This window comes from Equus caballus, chromosome 3 (assembly GCF_041296265.1).
Source record: "Equus caballus isolate H_3958 breed thoroughbred chromosome 3, TB-T2T, whole genome shotgun sequence".
NCBI classification, from domain to species: domain Eukaryota; kingdom Metazoa; phylum Chordata; class Mammalia; order Perissodactyla; family Equidae; genus Equus; species Equus caballus.
In genome coordinates this window covers 31,101,741-31,117,342 of record NC_091686.1, presented here as the reverse complement: position 1 = coordinate 31,117,342, position 15,602 = coordinate 31,101,741, and the positions used below count along the sequence as shown (strand labels likewise).

Below are 15,602 nucleotides of genomic sequence, written 5' to 3'. Positions count from 1 at the left end.
TGCAGCAAGGCATCTTTGCCCGGCTGGCTTGTACAGACACAGCAATTGGGTTTGCTCATACCTCGCGGGGCGCACCTGAAAACACAAAATAAAATGGAGAATGCAGAGCTGCCCCGACGATTCCTGCCCCAGGATAGTCCTTCCTCTAACATGCAATTAATTAAGGTAAAGCACAGAGATTTTTTTCTGCCTGTATTTTTTCTTAGCTCCAGCCTCATTTTCCATCGTAACGGCTGTGGCTAGAATCGATGCTATTTCCAAATCGGAGCCAGGCCTATCACGACTCAGGTGTGCACGGTCCTGGGTTGGGTCTTCCTGAGGTTGTGAGAGCCACAAAAGCTCGGATGGCGATTGCAATGTGTGGGTTCTCTCTTAGCCACTGGAGAACCTTTTGCGAGGTGCTGCCCTGGATTCTAATGGCGTCTGTCGTGGGCTGACTTGCGTTTCTCTCAAGTTCATGTGTTGAAGTCCTAACTCCCAGCACCTCAGAATGTGACTGTATGTGGAGACAGGGTCTTTAAAGATGTAATTACGTTAAAGTGAAGTCATTACGGTGGGGCCTGATCCGGTTTGACTGGCGTCCTGATAAGAAGAGGAGATTAGAACACAGACACGCACAGAGGGACGAGCCCGTGAGGACCCAGGGAGAAGACAGCCATCTACACGTCAACGAGAGAGGCCTCGCAAGAAACCAACCCTACTGACGCCTTGATCTTGGACTTCCGGCCTCCAGAATTCTGAGAAAATACATTGCTCTTGCTTAAGGCAGCCAGCGTATGGCGCTTTGTTATGGCAGCTCTAGGAAACTAATGCAGAGTCTGTCAAATACCTGATCACATGCTAGCCGTGTGCCTCTCCCCCATTAGGAAAGTTTGCTCCCTGAGCTGATTACATTAAGATAAAACTCCACGAAACGAACTGATTCCTATTCTGTCATCTATTATGCCTACCTCAGCCTATCTTGCCTCCATTTCTCCAGCATTACTTGCTCGCAGAAGGCAGAGCACAAAGGGGGCTTTCTGCCTCCAGCTCTCCTGATTAATTACATGGTGCATCCCTGCTGAAGAACAAGGGGATATCTTGAAATCTCCCTGCGCCTGAATTCATGGAAACTTCTAACTGGAGAACCCCAGGGGAGGGCCCCTTCAGCTGTTGTACCCCTGGCTATTGTCCCTTCCCCAAGCGAGGTGGGGGGCACCAGGGCCCCTCTGCTTGTCCCAGGGTCCAGATTGCTGGGTCTGTGGTGCAGCCATCCAGAAGGGAGGTCGTCTCCATTTTGAGCCCCAACACATCCCCTGGAATTCTGCCCCATTCATCTGGGTTTGGCCACCTGGAGATGAGTCCCTCTGTCTTCCAAACCCTGCAAGATGGCGACTGCTTGTCCCTCACTTGCTCCTTTTCTACTCTCAGCTTCTTCCATTGTGCCTCACGTCACAGAGTTTTGAGCCCTCTCCTGTTCTTCCTAAGAGCAAGTCTAAGAGCCCCGTTTCCTGAGTGCTCACCGCGCGGCAGTCACTGTGCTAGGCGCTTCATGCTCATTGAACTTGAACTCATTACGACCTTGTTGTTGATCCATCTAAGGTGAAGAAACTCAGGCTCCAGGAGCCTAAGTCAGTTTCCCCAGGTCTCATTGCTGCTAAGTGGCTGGAAAGTCTGGTTTTCTGTGATTCCAAAGCCCTCTTTCTTTTTTTTCCTCTAGTTCTTAAAAATTGTGGTAAAATATACACAATGTAAAATTTACCTTCTGAACCAGTTTTAGTTCTACAGTTCAGTGGTATTAAGTACATTGATAATGTCACACAACCATCGCCATCATCCGTCTCCAGAACCCTTTCATCTTGTAAAACTGAAACTCTACACTCATTAAACAATAACTTGCCTTCCCCCACCCCCAGGCCCTCGCAACCTCCATTCTAGTTTGTGTCTCTATGAATCTGAGTAGATAAGTGCCTCATATACGGGGAATCATACAGTACTTGTATTTTTGTGGCAGACTTATTTCACTAAACATAATGTCCTCAAGATTCCTCCATGTTTTAGCGTGTGTCCAAATTTCCTCGCTTTTAAAGGCTGAGTAGTAGTCTGTTGTCTGTACAGACCACACATTGCTTGTCCATTGATGGACACTTGGGTTGCTTTCATGCTTTAGCCGTTGTGAATAGCGCTGCTATGAACACAGGTGTACAAAGACCTCTTTAAGACCCTGCTTTCCATTCTTTTGGGTATACACCCAGAAGTGGAATTGCTGGATCATTCTTATAACCATTCTGTTTGTAATGTTTTGAAGAATCACCATACTGTTTTCCACAGTGGCTCTATCATTTTACCTTTCCACAAACAGTGCACAAGGGTTCCAATTTCTCCACATCTTCACCAATGCTCGTTCTTTTCTGTTTTTCTGATGGGAGCCATCCTAGTGGGTGTAAGGGGGTATCTCATTGTAGTTTTGACACGCATTTCTCTAATGACTAGTGATGTTGGCCATCTTTCCACGTGCTTATTGGCCATCTGTCTATCTTCTTTGGAGGAATGTCCAGTCCTCCTTGTTAAGCTCTCACACAGAATCTTTCTTCCAGGTTGCCCTCTTTGAACACACTTGAGTTTGCCAGCATCCCCCTTAAAAAGATCTATCAGGAGGAGCAGAAGCTCAGGATGCAGTAACATGGCCTTAGCTCCATGCCAGCTGGTAGACTTCAAGTTTCTCTTAGCTTTTCTAACAGCCATAAGGTACTTTTGCCCAAGCCTGAGCTCGTAGTCAGTGATAAATCTCCAGGCCCTTAAAAACTGCTTGAGCTGGTTTTCAGCCAGCTCTCATGTTTTGAATCAAAGGTCATTTGGCGAAGTTCCAGCCTGTTGCTCTAGCACAGAGTTTCTCAGCCTCAGCACGGCAGACGTTTGAGGCTTGGTAATTCCTTGCTGCAGAGGGACTCTGCATTCCTGTGCACCGCGGGAAATTCAGCAGCAACTCTGGCCTCTGCCCACTAGAAGCCAGTAGGCGCTCACCCCCCACGCCCAACCACGTGTTCCAGATGTTACCAAATGTCATCTTGGGGCAAAATCACCCTGGGTGAGGAACCACTGTTCTAGTAAATTTCAAGATGGGCCACTTGCTTTTGACTATTTGGAGAAATCTGAGATTCTGGAGGAATGAAAAATGCTTCTTAAAAGTCTGTTCTTTCCATGAAGCCAGACGACGAGAGACAGAGGTGGATATAACGAACTGGGAAAGAGACAGGGTCAGAAACTGAGAAGGACGCATCAAATAGATTTGCCACGTGCCTGGCACCAAACGCGGAGTGAACTCTTGGATTCTGTTACACAGGATGATAAAGTCCATGAATACATACTGATTTCCTTGTAGCAAAAATTAAATTATTCATTTCATTCTTCTTCCATCATGCGTGACTGGCTCTGGACAAATGTAAATAGGTCTAGTGACGAATGTGTTTTAAGAGGCTCACAGGGGATGGCAGTGGAAGACGAGCTCTCGAAGTAATTAAATTACTGGTTATTGGGTGTTTGCTCTGTATAAGCCCCTTCGTGGGCACCATGGGGGTCGAGAGGGTGAAGAAGCCACAATTCTGTGATGAGGCAGTGTTTCCCACATGCAGCACATGCAGCGCCCTTGGTGGGGGACCTGAGCTGTGCATGGAAGAATGTTGAGCGAGCAGTATTGATCAAAGGGGGATGGATGGATGGCGGAACTCTCTTCGATGGGAAGAGAGAAATAGATGAGGGTTAGTGTGTTAGGTTCCTACGGCTGCTCTAACAAATTACCGCAAACGAAGTGATTTGAAACTACTCAAATTTACTGTCTTATAGTTCTGGAGCTCAGAGTCTAAGCCATTGGCAAAGCTGTATTCCTTCTGGAAGCTTCAGGGGAGAATCTGTTTCCTTGCCTTTTGTAGATTCTCGAGACTGCCCGCATTCCTTGTCTCACGGCCTCTGTCTTGTGTCACTCCAACCTCTTGCTTTTGTTACCACATCTTCTTCTCCGACTCCTACCCCCCGCCTCTCTCTTATGAGGACCCTTATGACTATAGTGGGCCCACGTGGATAATCCAGGGTAATCTTTACATCTCAACAGCCCTAACTTAGTCATATTCTGCAGAGTCTCTTTTTATCATGTCATGTTATGTTCCAGGGACTAGAATGCGGGCATCTTCAGGGGTTGGGGGACATTATTCAGCACAGTGCAGGTAGTAGGAAGAGAAAGTATGATTTCAGGCCAGAGGACACAAGTTACAAAGAATTTGGGCAAAATGGAGAAATAGCAGGCTGAGATGTGTGTGAACCAACAGCAGGGAGAATTTAATTAAGAGGGGTGCGGGGACTGCTTCAACATCAATTCCAGATACCTGGACAACCGTGCCCCTCCTAGTGCTAATGACATAAGAACAAGGTCCCGACCCAATCAGTTAGAAATTGCGGTCATTTTACAAATAAAAATTCAGCCTTAGAGGGTTCACTGATTCCTCCATGCCTCAGAGCTACAGAGCAACGGAGCTGGGAGCTGAACTCTGACTTTGGGCTCTACGGCTTGTAATTTCCATAAAGGCCACAAGAATATTTCTGATCTCACAGGCTCCTCCCCCCCCAAAGGTAGTGTCCAGTTCCCTTCCCCCAGAATGTGGGCCAGCCCTTATGACTGCCCTGGGGACAGTAAAGTGGAAGTGACCCTGCATGACTTCTGAGGCGAGGTCATAAAAGGTGATTGGCATAGCTGCCCCTGGGCACTTGCTGTTGGGGTGCTCACCCCTGGGACCCAGCTGCCATGTTGTGAGGAAGCCCAGGCCATATGGAGTGGCCACGGCCACGTGCAGATGTTCTGGCTGATGGCCAGAGTCAACTGCAAATAAGCCTTCAGGTGATTTCAGTCCCCAGCCTTTGGGGTTTCCAGCTGAGGCCTAAGACAGTGTGTTGCAGAGATTAGCTGTCTCCACTCTGCCCTGTTCATAATCCTAACCCACTAAAACCACAAAAGACAATAAATGATATTGTTTTATGCCACTAAGTTTTGGGGTGCTTTGTTATGCACCAATGGAAGCGGAAAGAGGCACTCAGCCCTAAGGCAGATCCACTCTCTTGCCTAAATATATCCCCAGTTTTATAAAATTTAAGTTGGTATGAGAAATCCTACCCCTGGAGGTCACTTGACTCAACCTTCCCCTCCTTCCTCCTGAGGCAGGAGCAGGTGCAGAACTGCCTCTGGGTGCCACACTGCACAGGAGAGCCACGGCTGGCCGAGGTGTGTACAGTGAGTTTAGTCTGCATGGGGGCACTGAGCGTTTGCTCGAGGAGGTGAGTGACACACTCAGAGCAGGTGTCAGGAGCCCATCATTGGCCGGGGTACCAGGCACAAGGGAGGTGAGGGAACTAGAGAGGGAAAGGAGGTGACTTAAGAGGCTGTAGCTGTAGCCATAGCCTGGAGGAGGAATGACTAGATCTAGAGTCAGGAAGATGCTATTGGACGGGGAAGGAAGGGTAGGTGGGAGTGAGAATGCCCAGGAACAGACGCCCCATGGCACAGAAGGTGGGGGTTATCAAAGATAACGTAGGGGGAAGAAAAAAGACAGTGAGAGTTTGCCCAAGGCCAGCAATTGACGAAGGGTGTGAGGACCAAGGAATGGTCATTAGCAATTTATTTAATAAAGAAATATGTATTGAGGTCTAGTGTGGAAGGCACAAGAGATGCAATGGTTGAAGATAAAGACAATTCCTGCCTTTGCTGAGTGTGTAGTCCAGTGGCAAAAACAGATGTGAAACAAAGATTTGCAAATGAAATTCGGGTTATGAAAGGTATGAGCAGGAGGCTGTGGGAATGTTGTTGATAGGTAAGGAGAGGTTTCTCTGAGGGGATGATGTTTGAGCTGAGATCTGCAGGCGGAGGAGGCGTTAGCCAGAGGCTCCTGTCCTCCTCAAGCTGGCGAGGCTGAAGGGTGGGGCTCAGGTGGCAGCAGCAAGCTGGAGGCAAGCAAATAAATTCAGGAGGTCCTGAGAAGATGGAATCCCCAGGACTTGGTGATGGGGGCTATGTGCGTGACGAAGGGGATGAAGTCCAAGCTTCTAGCTAGAACATGGGGGATGGTCGTGCCCTTCACCTATGCAAGGAGCACTGGGGGTGAAGGTGAATTTGGTTTTGAATACATCGAATTTGATGGACCTCTGAGGTTCCTAAGTAGAGATGCCTGGTAGAAATTGTTTGTATGGAACAAGGGAACAGGAGACATGACTGAGCTTGAGATGTACATTTGGGAGCCTAAAGTACACTGAATTGGAGACTCTACTAGAAGAGTGGGGTGTGGACCTCATGATGGGTTGGGAGCAGGTAGAGCTCATTGAGGGAAGAGACTGAGAAGAGCAATGGCCAGAGCTCACGAGGAGGATGAGGAGTGGCCAGAAGGGATGGAAGAGTGGGCCACTGGGGAGGGACCCTGCAGAGTTTGAGGTGTTGGAGCAGGTGTTGGTTTGAGTCCTAGGAAGGTTTACAGTTCCGCTAGCTCACTTTTGGTTCCCTTGACAGTTTTAGCTGAAAGATCACGGTGGACCTCCCTATTAAATGCCAAGCTTTCCAATCTTGCTGCATCTAAATATCATTTTTCTTGCTTTGTTTGGATTCACATGGTTTCCAAGACTGTATTTTGTGCCTGTTCTAGAGCGGGTTTTGGACATATGTTTGCCAACCACAAATACCTGGAGGAAGATGCTCTGGTCTTCCTCTGAGACAAGTTCAGTTGTTCACGAATTCACACTTTGGAGTGTCCATTTAACATCTGTCTAGCTTTGAGCACAATGAGTTACTTAAGTGACATTAAGCCTTTGTTTTCTCACCCAGGAAACAGGAATTGCAGCGCTGATCTCATAGTGGTGGGTGAAGATGAAGAGAGATAGGAGAAAGTACCCAGCCCAGTGCCTGGAGAATTTACAGATGCTTAATGAATGTCTGTTAAGTGAATGCACGATTAAGACATTTCCTTAACAGGTTGCAGCACTCACACAAGGTTAAATACCCCTCAAAGCATCAAAAGCACATAGAATGGAGCCAGCCCTAATGGCCTTGTGTGCTCTGTGTGTGAGCTAGTGTGGTGTGCTCTGCTTCAGTGGCTGGGGTTCAGTTCTGGGTCGTGGAACCACGGCACTTGTCTGTCAGGAGCCATGCTGTGACAGTGGCTCACATAGAAGAACTGGAAGAACTTACAACTAGACACAACTATTTACTGGGGCTTTGGTGGTGGGGAGAACGAAGAAAAAAGGAGGAAGACTGGCAACAGATGTTACCTTAGGGTGAATCTTCCCCTGCAAAAAACTAACAAAGGAAAAAACATATACAGTGATTTCCTTACCATGGATAGAAATTTCCTGGCTTAGCATATGGCAGGTTCTTAATAAATATTTATTGACTGATCTATTGAATGGAGTCATAGATGAATGCTGTGCCCAGTTCTCCCTCTGCAAGTAGCAGGAGAGGCTCTTTTAGGATACCAGCCATTTCCTTCTCCCTTAGCCTCACCCAGCAGAGCTGAGATGTCACCAACTTGGGGCCAAGGATGCCCAAAAGGAGATAGGGTGGGCCATCCTCGTGTCTGTCACTTGTTCTTTTCCAGGAAGATGCAGCTGGTTTCTGGCTGCCGTGGTGACAAACAGCAGGAGATAGCTGAGAGCATCTGTCAACAGGAGAGAACCCAGGGCAAGCCCTGCCCTAGACTGGGTACAAAGTATGCCCTAACCCCATCACTATGGAGAGTCAGCACTGGCCATCCTCAGTCCTTGAAGGCACAAGCCCCAACTTGGAAGAAACAGAAAACGTTTGCTGAGATCTTAGAATAGGTCCACGCCCTGAGATCTGCAGCAGCATATCATCGTTTGGACATGTTGTTTCTCAGCTGTGTGATTCCAAACAAACGTGTGTAACCTCTCAGCCTCAGCTGCATTTTCTGTGAAATGGGGACAATAAGACCTGTTTTAGGGTTGTTGGGAAGATGAAATGATAAAATGCATAGAAAATAGCTGGCACATAAGAGTTTCTCAATAAATCTTAATTCCCTTTGTCTTAGGCTCTCCATCTGATATCATTTAATTTCTTTTCTTTTTAAGTCATAATTCTTAAAACACCTCGTTTTCTAATTTATTTTCCAGGGTGATTCCTAGAGGCAGATACAGTGACCACAGTATGATATTTTGAAAGCACAAAAGACAGAAAAACTCAAAATCAAGCAAAGCATTGTTCAGTTCTTCTATCAGCCTCTAAGAATGATTGCCTCAAATAACCTTACATTCTATTCTCACAGCTTGTTTAAGAATCGAGAAAGCATATATTTTAGAAACCTAGTCAAATACACAATGCCATGGTACTTGAAGTGGTGAATTTCAGCTTCACAGAAAAGTCATCAAATGATGCCAGAAAAATCTAGAAGTTTCCAAATTAGTGTTGGCCTCCCAGAAAGTTCAAACCCAGGGAGCACAGACATCAGCTATGTGTCGGAGGACAGCTTTGATGCTGCATAACAAACAGCGTGATTTCACTCACACGCTGAAACCATTTTCTCGAAATCGAACTCTTATTACTAAGTTAATAGAAAAAAACTCCAATTGAACTTTGGAGGATTTTTTTCTATTATGGGAACATTACAGAGTTCAATTTGGTCAAAAATGAGCACTGAAGGCTTTCAACAATTTTCTAATGGAGCTTAAATTCACTTCTAAGAATAGTCATTATGTGATTGGCAAGGAAGGAGTACTTAATTCCTGGAAATGCGCTGATGGAGAAACGACACCTTCCCTGGCATCGGGGCCTGGAGCAGCAGGGCTGTGGTGGCCTAGATATCAGAACGATTCCCCCGTGGACGCAGGAGTGGCACACGCTCTGTTGAATCCACATATTGGGCACGCAGTGAACATTTTCCCAAACATCCTAAATTTCCTTCCTAGGACGTGAGTTTAAGCTTGTAACTGGCCTGTTCACGGGATTTGAAGGACCATCTGAGTGTTCATATTCTGACATCAAGGTGAGAACTACGGTGCATTTTATTGTGCCTTTTAGGGTACATTAATGATTGATTATTTTTCTTCATTATATCTATTGTCTTAACAACCTAACCACAGTGGATTAAAAACCCCACCTTAGAGAAACCATTTGAAACACACAGCTTTCCCTTAACTTGTGTTGAGCCAGTGTTATTCCTCCAGACCAAACTGGAAATCATAGCTCCAGGTGAAAAAGGGAAATGCTTTTCAAGTCCACCCAAACATTTTGAACGGTAACCAAGGTTAAGGATGGGTATGCTGTGAAATCAGGGTGAAGGGTCCTTGTCATTTTTCAGATTTCAAGAAACGTCTTTATAGAACTTACAAAAGAATAAGCCTTTTTCATTTCTCCTTGTAAAAAAAAAAAGTGCTGTGTGTAGGGTTATCTGGATGGGGTTTTAGATGATATATTTTGTGCAGCTGAATGGATGTTATGACAGCTGAGAGGCAGGCAACCCAGCAGCAATTGCTAGGTTGTGCCTAATACGGACTCAGGGCCCTGGTGGCGTAGGCCAGCATCTGAGTTCTCCTAACACTGTAGAAAAGGACCTCTGAGTGGGTCTGCAGAGAAGGTGGTTTTCTTACAATTTCCTTGTTCCTTGCCACTTTAAAAAATTATTTTTATGTTTATAAAACTAACATGTCCAGCCCAGAAAACTTGACAATACAAAAGAATGTGAAGAAAAAAATGAAAAATCATCAATATTTCCAGGAACCTGAGAGAATCACTCCTAACCTTGTGGGGTATTTTATTCAAGGTCTTCTCGATGTGTGATTTGTATAATTGGGATCATACAGTTTACTAACTTTGATATCCTACTTTTCCACTTCAGTTTATATCAGGAACAATTTCCTCTGGCTGATAAATTCTTATAAAACACAGTTTTAATGTCTGCACATTATTCCATCATATGGCTGCCCCATAATTTATTTATCCAGCCTCTTATTGTTGGCCATTGAGGCTGTTTTCCAACTTTTTGCCATCATGAATAAGGCTCTGGTGAAGAACTCTGCACATAAATCTTTGCTTCCTAGTACATAAGTCTTGGACACCATTTCTGATTATTTCTTTGAGATAAATTCCTAGCAGTGAAATTACTGGTATCAAAGAGTATGACTAGTTGAAAAGAGTTAATACATAATGCGACATGTCTTTCAGAAAGCTTGTACAAATTTGCATTCCTTGACTAACTTTTTTTTAAAGTGCTACTAGACACAACACAATGTGTTTTCTTGTTGCAGGAATGGGACTCCATTCAAGGATGTGGGTGAACCAAGGAAGAAAGAGCTTATTAGCTTTGACATTGGAGCCCAGGAGACATAGACTACACAGCCCAGGCCTATGGGCTGGGAAATGTTGCCCTCTACTCAGAAGGTCATGGGCTCTGCTCTCGTGAGCTGCCCCTCGTCCCTGCTCTGCCTCTACATGCATCCTATGCTACTACAGCAATGAGTATTTTTATGCAGTAATATATGCGGCTCAAGTGAGTGCTGCTGTTACTTGCAGCTCCTTGAAAGTGCCAGCTCCTCACTAACTCTCTGTACATTTCCACTTTCCAACATTTGGGCTTGGAAAACACTTCCCCACAGTGCTACGTGGTCCTCTCTGGACTTAATGCCTAAGACTCAGCACAAGCAGAGGTGGAAGTGAACAAATACTGGATGAGAGACCCAGGGGCACACGGTTTGTTCCCCCAAGTGTCTTCTGACCTAGTGAGGGAGATGAGAAGCACTCCCACGGCGGAGACAATTTTATTTTCCACGTGGATATACAGGTAGGCTGCATTTTTCAACTTCCCTTGCACCTGAGTTGGGGATTTGTGACAATGTCACTTCTGAATCTGGCCACAAAACTCCTGTAAGACCCTCCTCCCACTCTTTCTTCTTCCATAGCAACCTTGGAGGCCACATGAAGAGGGCAGTCTCACAGGATGGAAGAAGCCTGGGTCCTTCGATGATGTCGTGGAGCAGAGCCATCCTTTCCCCTCCCACTGCCACCATCAGCAATTGGATTGTGATATGAGTGAGCAATAAATTTCCTTGTTAAGCTATTGAGTTTGTGGGGGGCAGGGGGAGGGGTCGTCTATCACAGAAGCTAGTATTACTTATTCTTCCTAGGACTCTCACTGACAATTACAACATAATTGTGTGTGTGATGAAAGTTATGCTAACTTATGCAAGGAGGGGGCAGCCCCATTTGGGGATGGGAGTGGGTGATGAAGGAAGGCTTCTGGGATGAGGCTATGTTTGGACTGATTCTTGAAGGATTACAATAATAGCTAATATGCATTTGGTTCTTACTACATTCCAGATGCTGTGCTAAGAGCTTTGCCAGATTAGCCTATTTAATCCTCCCAATGACTCTCAGTATTATTGCCTTTTACATCTGGAGAGAATGAGGCCAGGAGAGGTTAAGTAACTTGCCCATAGTCCCACAACTCTCAGTGGCAGAGCTGGATATCAAATTCAGCATGTTTAAGCACTACTCTGTACTGCCAGTATGTGAGAAGGGTTTAGCCAACATGGCAGTTACTTGGAGGGAGAAGAGATGAGATGCAAAATACTTAGCATCGCATACAGGAGGGGAGCTGACCGTGGTGCTGAAGTGAAGGCCGCATACTGGAGAGCTCTAGAGGGTCCTGAAGGACAGGCCAGGGTGGGTGAGGAGTGACACTCAGGGCAGACGTCCTAGCGGAGAGGCATAGGAGAATGTGATATATTTGGGGAACCATCAGTTGTTTGTGAACCCATGCAGGGGCCTGAACATTCTAGTTTTAGTTTAAACACATGTACCCTCAAAGGCCTGTTGTCAAGTTTGTGGGGAGAGCAGCCGTGCACAGGGCTTGGCCTGTACTTGGATATGGCCTCTATGACTGGCACAGAGGATGCTCTCCCCGGATACGTGTTGACTGAACAAACTCATAAATGAAACATGCAGATACGTCATTTAGAAAATAAATGAATCAGAAGCACATACCCCATTGCCCCATTTGGCTACCTCCTTGCCTTTTCTGTTCCTAGACATCCTGACACCCAGTGCCTCATCTTTTCAGTGACTGAGGCTTTCTATTCTGGTTCAGTAACTGCAGCCATCACAGAATTAAGTAATGACAAAGTGGGTTATTATCCAGCCTGGCTTCAGCTGGGGATGGAACCTGCAGCCGAGATACCTCACTGTTGGGGTGCTCACATGACTGTCTAGGCAGTGACATGAAAAATGTCCCCCATAATTCCTTAGCTCAGAGCCATACATCCTCAGAGTCTTGACTCCACACTTCGTGGGGAATAATGTTGTTTTGTTGAGAAGGGGAAGAGGGTGTAATTAGATTCCTCTTAAATGTTACATTCATCCTTGTTAATCAAAAATTAGTAGCTCTTAAAAAAAATAAACACAACTCAGCTCCCCAGGAAGCTGATAGCAGTTCCCAGGGCCTGTTTAATTACACAGAATGAAACAAAATGTGTACTTGTGTCTCTCAACTGTGGAAATAACAAAATGAAATATAAAGGTGGCCATATCTGGGTGGTGGGGATTAGAGGTGATTTTTAATTTGCTTCTTTGTTCTGCTCTGTGTCTGTGAATTTTTCTACAATGAGCATATATTGCTCATTAAAAAAGCATTTAAAGGATTAAAAAAAGGGAAATATGAGATTACATTCTAAAAACCTGTAAACAAAAGAAATAGGTGAATACTTTTCCTAACCCCACTGCTCTCATTCCACTCCCCAGAAGTAAGTGCTGTAGTTGGCTGGATGCCTGCCCTTTCAGACAACTTCTGAGGCGTTTTCTATTTTCTTCATAACACTCACTATATCTGGAACCATCCTCTTGTTTGTTTACTCATGTATTCCCTGACCATTCCCCAAGAGGAAGGCCTTGTTTGCCTAATTCCCACTACGTCTCCAACCACAGCACCTGGCGCACAGTAGGTGCTTATTAAACAGTTGCTGAACCAACTAAAGGATGAAAGGATATGTATGGGGAGGAGATGTGCTATTAAGACCAACAGGGTCTTCCAAAGAGAGTGGGCCCCTCTTGGTCTTCTGACATGTTTCCATCTATTAGAGGTGAGCTTGAAGGTCATTGGGGGCAGGGGCTGGACAGACGTGAATTGTTCTGCAGGAGGTCTTTGGTTTTGCTCTCAAGAGAGAACAGCGACACAGGCAATAACATGGATGAACTCCCAAATAATTGTGCTGAGTGAAAGAAGCCAGAAAAAAGAGTATGTACTCTATGATATTCAATTTATATGAAACTCTAGAAAATGCACACGTATCTAGAGTGACAGGAAGCAGATCCGTGGTTACCCAGGGATGGATGGGGTGCGGGGGGGGGGGCAGGAAGGAGGACTACAAAGGGGCACTTTTGGGGGTGCTGGGTATGTGCACTATCTTGATTAGGGTGATAGTTTCATGGGTGTGTACATTATGCCAGAACTTGTCAAATTATACACTTTAAATACATGTAGTTTATTGTACGTCAATCACATCTCTATAAAGCTGTTACAAAAAGAGAATGGGGGGACTGCGAGGGGGAAATTGGAAGATAAGAAGAGTCCCATATATGCTGACATTGAGATACTTTTGGGGGATGATGTGTCCTGTGAAAAATACAGAGTGCTGGGACAGTGAGAAGAATTTGCTGTTGAGGGCTATCTGGGAGCTCAGATTGGAGTAATGTGCTGTGATGTACCTGCTTCCTCCTCTCGCCTCCAAGCATCCTCAATAAAGTGGATCACATGTACCAAATTCTGATGATGACAGTGATTACGTGTGTGTATGTGTGTGTGTGTGTGCGTGTGCCTGTGTGTGTGCAGAGGGAGAGGAAAAGGGCAATGTGATGTGTAATGACTGGCATGTACAGGATAGTGAGACAATTAAGAAACAGAAGTAACTTATCAGCAGTGGAAACCTGGAGCCAGAAGCGACAGCGAGAAATGACAGGGTCTCCTTCAACCCTCTGGAAATTGCATAAATCTTGGGGAAGACTTTGGTCTTCTCTAAGGCATGGAATCAGGATTTATCACGAGTTTATTTAGGTCTCAAGCACAGGCAGATTCCACTTGACATGTGGATGTTGCCCCTACACTCAGTGGCTATTTGTTGAATGAATATAGGAGTATTATTTTGATTTGTTCTACAACTACTGCTATTTTGAGTACTGTCAACAAGAGGTAGGATGATGATGGATGGGTCATCACTGGGGCTTAGATCACCTTTCATCTGATTGGCATGTTTCACAACACCTGTGTTTTGGGGTCTGTGTCTTACAAGTCATGCATTTTGCAAATGTTGGCTGATGGCTTGCAGTGGGGCAGGCACTGTACCAGATGTTGAGATGGAAACAGTAAAAGAGATTCAAGCCTTCCTCAAAGAGCTCGCAGTGCAGAGTAGAATACAGACGAATAAAGACACCATGATACAGGAAGGGCCGTACTGCAGGGGTCAGCAAAGTATGGCCCAAAGGCCAAATCTGGCCCCCTCCCTGCTTGTGTAAATAAAGTTTTATTGGCAAACAGCCATGCCTATTCATTGATATTATGGCTCTCACGTTTCAACGGCAGAGCTGAGTAGTTGAGACAGAGACCACGTGGCCCGCAAAGCTGACATTATTTATCATCCGACGCAATGAGGGCCCTGCTAGGGGTTTGCTGACTCCTGCTCTACTAGAAGACTATTCAGAGCAAGAAGCTGGCACCGAAGCAACAAGTTCAGGAGTTACTGACCCTGTTTGGTATCAAATCCAGCTCTCGGCGTTCCACCCTAGTGGGCTCGGTTAGGTGTAAGAGTCTTCCTCGTGCTGCCTTTGTGGGTCAGTGAGAAGCAGAATGGACCTCTAAGGGTAGCCCCTCTTTCCCAGCAGGAAGCACAATACAGATGCTCCTGGCCCTTCATCAGCTTTCTAAGGCAGCAACATCCTGAGCACCGGGTGGCATCGTCTCCCCCAAGGTGGCCTCAGGGAGATTCAGCCAGCCTGGCCAGAGACACTGGGGGGGGGGGGGGGAGGAGGGAGAGGAGAGCATCTTCTTCCATCCTCTCAGGCCCAAAGGAGAGGCTCAAATCAAAAGAACAGCATCAAGTAATAATTAACGATATTTAATTAGCCTCCATTCACGCTGTTTATTAAAGTCAGACCCTGACGGAAATCTCTTTCTAGACTTTTCAAAAAGGTATTTATTAAATATTAACCTCTGAACAGGATTCATTCTAGTCTAAAGCCTGGCTAAAAGTTGGCTTTGAAAATCATTGTTTATCTGCAATTTATTCATTAATTAAACGAAATCATATCGAGTACCTACTATGGGCCAGGCACTATTCAAGACCAATGTAGTCACTGCCCTCAAGGGGTGGATAGCCTATGGAGAGAGGCGATAGGCAGTGAACATGTGGGCAAGTAAATGCTGTCCATCCTCGTTACATGGTTGTAAAGTCGCCTCCAACACTGACCAGCCAATCCTGAACTGTTGCTCTTGGGCGAAACAGGGGTAGATTCCTACCAGCCTCCAGTCACATTTTCACCAACCCATCAATACCTAGCCTTGTTTTATGCATGTTTTTGTTTAGAGACACCTTATTTA

At 45.7% G+C, this 15,602-nt stretch overlaps 1 protein-coding gene and 1 long non-coding RNA gene across 2 annotated transcripts in view; one reads left to right on the top strand and one right to left on the bottom strand.

Annotated features, from left to right (window-relative positions):
* Positions 1-15,602, bottom strand: part of CDH13 (cadherin 13) — a 993,386-nt gene that overhangs the window by 56,426 nt on the left and 921,358 nt on the right.
* On the top strand, positions 4,732-11,075 carry LOC111772803 (uncharacterized). Its single transcript, XR_002806866.2, has 4 exons — positions 4,732-4,867; positions 5,189-9,005; positions 10,267-10,799; positions 10,918-11,075. It is a non-coding gene; the product is annotated as an uncharacterized lncRNA (long non-coding RNA).